Here is a 5279-nt window from a genome sequence, read left to right as displayed (position 1 = left end):
AGCCCCTGCCCGCCCCTATTTGTTACGCGACTTTAGGTACTATGAGTATGAAATGCCCTATATAAGTTCAAGTTATAATTATTAACTATGCTGTAAGGGCAGTGCCATACTTAAAATGACCAGTAGTTGATTGTCTAGTGTTCTCATTCCATATTTTCACCCTCAACCACCCCACACTTTAGGAACCAATGTCGCATAGAAAGGAATGTGCAGGTGTACAGGTAATTGCATTTGTTAGAAATGCCAATGTATGGGCCATTGCTACCAGAACAGTGAGCTGTACAGCGAGGAAACCCAAATAAATCGTCATTCTTAAATTTTTGCGGCTAAGAAGACCCTACCTAGGCTAACACCCCTGAAACCCCGCCCCAAAATGCCTGATACACCGTGCCCTGATGTTAATGACTAACCAGCCAAAGACCAGGAAAATTAGGCAACTTTTATATAATTTCATCGTATCATTATTGTGAAACCCATTTTATGTCTCTTTCCAAACAGATATGCCAGGACCTGGTTCAACCACAAAAAAATGTGTGTCTTGTTCTATGCCACTCAATGTGGCTTGCAAGACGTACAAGTACTGCAAAGCAGCGCAGCCCCACAAGCTTCGTTTAAAAAAAAAAATTAGAAAGATTTGATTTGAAATCAGAGACATGGTCCCAGGCCCAGAAAAGGAATAACACTTCATCCCACCTGAGGGATGACGCTTCTTTGTCGGTATGTTACAGACTATTATTAAATTTCCTTGGCTTGCATGCATAAGTAATTAAACGCCTGTATTTTTTTTTACACTTATTGACTCATCATAATTAAGATCTTCTGAATGAAAAATCACTAGTGTATAAAGCTTCTACTTGATCCCAAAATTCTAAAGACTGTTATTGCAGCGAAATGGTTCTTATGAGTATGCACGCAGCATATGTCATAACAAAGAACTTGCTTTAACTGACTCTGAAATTTAGAAATGCTCAGAAATAATGTAGATTTTGCTTTACTCTTGTAGGAAGCTGGAAAGGTTTCAGGCCCTTGGCTCCAGGAGTGTGTTGTTTATATACCACCCCAGAATCAAATCGTGGACTAGTAACGTGCTTCTGCCCAGATCTAAAATTACTGAGACTGCATCTGCCTGCCTAGAGAGGATGGAGGCATTGTTTGAATTTGTTGTGCAAGGTATTGTTTTATGTTAAAGTAAAACAAGACATCATTAGATAAATAGTAAGCTGAGTTTTTGTTGAAATAGCAATAATGCCATATTGAAATCAATTAAACCCTTTAATTATATGGTGTTATTGAAATTATTTTTTGACTTCTGTTAATACTAGGTTGGAGTCAATCAGAGACAGTAGCAGCCTCAGCAGCAGAGATCCCACAGCCTCCTGTGGACAACTAACTGGCCGCATCAAGTAAGTGTTGCATAGTTACATAATGTACTGATATTTCACCACAGATGCAGTTTGTAATTTCACATTTTGTATTACTGGTTGCTTTCAGATTATTATGGAGCCCCTTCTCTTGCCATTCCTTCCCCTCCAGCCCCTACTCTTGCCATCCCTACTTCTGGAGGAAACAAGAGGAAGAAGAAGATTGGTGGGTGTATATGTTTTCAAAAAATTATTTTTTTTACCAATATAAATGTGAAATTATGTGTTTGTCTGTTTATAACAGCAATCAAGAAAAAGGTGGTGGTCCTGCACCACCACAGTATAACCCGCCAGAAGAGCTGGCCCTCGGTTTAAATGTGAACCGACATTGTGGAGGGCATCCCTGGGGGCAGCTCTTCCTTAGACCAAAAGCCAGGGACCAGTAGCAACACCTTCATTACTGGTAAATGAGTTTTAAATGATCTTACTACACTGTAAATAATTTGTTGCTGCGTTAAATTAAGTAGGCCTATAATCCAAATGGCTGGTAAAGTCATACCGACTCATAAATATTGAGTAGTAATGAATTGCTTTGACTTGTGAAGGTGAAAACTGCATAACTTAATTTAAAACTATTTTGCAATATGTTATTGATCACATTTTTTTCCTAGTGTAGTTCATTGTAATTCCATTGTGTTCTCTTTTGTGTAGTTTTACATAATACACCAACACTTTTACCTGTTCCCAAGCAAGTGGTGGCTGAAGCATGTGCAGTAAGTGGACTTTCTAACTTTACATCAAAAGGAAAGAAAGTGCAACATTTTGTAATACCCATTTGTTTCTTTTGCACAGGACAGTGAAGAAACCCTCTCAGATCACGGTCCTTTGGAGGAAGTACTTTTAAGTGCATAAATAACTACTTAATTTATAGTTGTGTACATATCATTTCTGACTGCAATATGAATTGTAGGAGGACAGGCCTACAGTACAAAGTGATACAGAGGTGGGCAGTGTAGTATATTTCCTTTTTATTTCTGTTGCACGAGGCTTGTGTGTGTGTGTGTTTTTTTGTTAATTCTTTTTATCCAAAAATGGCACAGGGTGATATCCGTACCCCATATAAACGGAATCTACAAAAATTGAAAATTCAGTATTTTGAACTGAAAAAACAAAAATTAAGGGGAGAAATAGAACTTGACACCTTAAAGAAGAAAAAACTGGCACTAGAGATTGAGTTGCTTCAAAGGGAAGTTCAGAGTAAGTGCTAATACACTTACACATATCTTATTGCAGAAAAAAGATGACCATCACTGGCTTTTCTTGAAAAAGAATAATTGAAATAAATAAATCAAGGAACTAAGCATGTTGTCTTGTCTTCTATTCATTTAATGAATGTTTTTGTTTGTAAAAAATATATATACACACATGTGTATATATATATATATATATATATATAAATATATTAGGGGTTTCACAACTACTGATTTTTTTGCTAGTCAACTAGTTTTGGATAACAGTCGACGACTAGTCGACTAGTCGTTAAATGGTTTATTCTAGGGGTGTGCAATATTACGAATAGTAAATGTCTCCACAATCTGCTTTTGAAGAAATATGGTATCCTGTTACAGTGCATTCTATCAGTTCTGGCGCCTCTGTCTCAACTGTACAACGCGACGTAGCAGTGATTACTGGTACAGCTTACCCTTCCCAAAATCTTTCATGTCCAGGTCCAGATTTCAGGCCATTTCTTGGAATCTGCATCATTGCGATCCTGAGGATGATCGAGACAACTCCAGAAAAAAAGGGGACTAAAGCCTACGACAGACTTTTCAAGATCAAGCCCCTGTACAACCACATCGTCTTGGCATGCAAAACCTATTTCCATCCAGACAGACAGCTAGCAGTGGACGCTACCAAGTGGGGCTACAAACTCTACGTGCGGGCTGATTCTGCATGCGGTTACACGTGGAACTTCGTCTATGAAGGCAAGTCTTCCTCGGCCACTGGTAAAGGGCTCAGTTACGATTCTGTCATGCAGCTCCTGGATTTGTCACTTCTTGGCAAAGGCTACAAGCTTTTTTATAGACAATTTCTACACAAGCCCCTGCCTTTTTTGGGACTTGCTCTCAAAGAAGACTCTAGCATGTGGTACTATACGCACCAACCAGCGGGGCTTCCCCAAAACCAAGGTAAATGACATCAGCCGCAGAGCCCAAAGGGGAACCATTCGATGGCTCCGAGATGGGAAGCTTCTGTTTGTAAAGTGGATGGACACACGAGGTGACAATGTGTTCAACAATGCACAAGGCATATGAAGGTGATGAAGTCCTCAGGCGTGTCAAGAATCCAAAGGGTGTATGGGAAAGGCAGAGAGTCCCGATTCCAGCGGCAGTCAAAGATTATAATAAACATGGGAGGTGTGGATCTGTCAGATGCCCTAATTGGGTACTATAATGTCCTGCACAAAACCACAAAATGGTACAAGACTTTTTTTTCATTTTGTTGACATTGCGGTGGTAAACGGTTTCATTCTTCACCAGCACCTCTGCAAATCTCAGAACAAAAGAGACTTAGAGAAGACATTGCCTCCCTTCAATTCAAGCTCAATAACTTTTGATAAGAAGGTGATACAAAGATAATTCTTTTTTTATACATTCACTGCCACATAGTGGAATCAAAAGAAACTTTCTGAAGGGAAATAGACCAAACAGATCCTAAATTACAGACTCTCAACTAAAAACTAAATTTAAAAAAATCCATCAAAATCTGACTTGTCTTTATTTATCATAAAATTGTGAATACATACAATAAGATATAGGCAATATTCTACCACTGTGTTAAAATTTAGAGTGGTTTTTTTATCAAATGAGACCGTTTTCATCCATTTACTCCAATGTATGTGTGTAGCAAACCATTTTAAAGTCAGGTATGTCCAATTCTTTTATAAATCAAAAATGGAGACTTCAAAGGTACATTTGGAGACACCAGTGACTCCTTTCAGATAAATCTCAATAACTTTTTAGTAGAATAACTCATCAAAAAAATTATTTTTGCCCATGTTTACAGCCACCTAGTGGAATCAAAAGAAACTTTCTGAAGGGAAATAGACCAAACAGATCCTAAATTACAGACTCTCAACTAAAAACTAAATTTAAAATCAATCAAATCTGACTTTTTGTCCTTATCATAAAATTGTGAATACATACAATAAGATGTATTCACAGGCAATAGGCAATATTCTACCACTGTGTTAAAATTTAGAGTGTTTTATATCAAATGAGACCGTTTTCATCCATTTACTCCAATGTATGTGTGTAGGACATCATTTTAAAATCTGGTATGCTTAATTATTTTAGCAATCAAAAATGGATACTGTGAAAGTACACTTGTGTTTAGAATGAGTTAACAAAAAAAAAAATATTTTTGTCCCTGTTTACTGCCACCTAGTGGAATCGAAAGAAACTTTCAGAAGAGGCATAGACAACAGGTCCAAAGTTACAGATTTTCTATATATATATATATATATATATATATATATATATATATATATATATATATATATATATATTATCTATAAAAAATTTGATTTTATAAGTGTTTATCAAAGCATTGTAAATAAATACAATAAATTATATGCAATATTCCACCACTGGGTAAAAATTTAGAGTGTTTTCTGTAAAATTATACCATTTTTATCCATTTATTCCAAAGTATGTGGGCAGGACGCTCTTTTAAATTCAGATATGCCAAATTGTCTAAAAAATTCAAAATATGCTGCAGAGTTGATTAACCGTGTTGAAGTATGAGGAAATACAACTTAATACAATCACTATTTATTCTAGAAAAAAGGGCTGTACATACTATAAAAGGCTGATTATCTTGAACACACAAATCCACTTTTTCTTAAATCTAAATTAT

General features: G+C 36.5%; 1 long non-coding RNA gene across 5 annotated transcripts; it reads left to right on the top strand.

The window, feature by feature from the left end:
• On the top strand, nucleotides 1–4572 carry LOC148971916 (uncharacterized). Of its 5 annotated transcripts, none has more exons than XR_016146781.1 (4): nucleotides 1–717; nucleotides 1004–1587; nucleotides 1666–1824; nucleotides 2073–4572. It is a non-coding gene; the product is annotated as an uncharacterized LOC148971916 (long non-coding RNA). The 5 variants fall into 5 exon arrangements; XR_016146782.1 differs by having other exon boundaries at nucleotides 1–1403; nucleotides 1492–1587; XR_016146779.1 differs by having other exon boundaries at nucleotides 1–1587; nucleotides 2073–2134; nucleotides 2214–4572.
• Nucleotides 4573–5279: the final 707 nt, after the last annotated feature.

Source organism: Pimephales promelas, chromosome 16 (genome assembly GCF_988280905.1).
Source record: "Pimephales promelas chromosome 16, fPimPro1.hap1.1, whole genome shotgun sequence".
Classification (NCBI taxonomy): domain Eukaryota; kingdom Metazoa; phylum Chordata; class Actinopteri; order Cypriniformes; family Leuciscidae; genus Pimephales; species Pimephales promelas.
The sequence above is the reverse complement of the archived record's forward strand: the minus strand, read 5'-3'. Positions and strand labels throughout refer to the sequence as shown.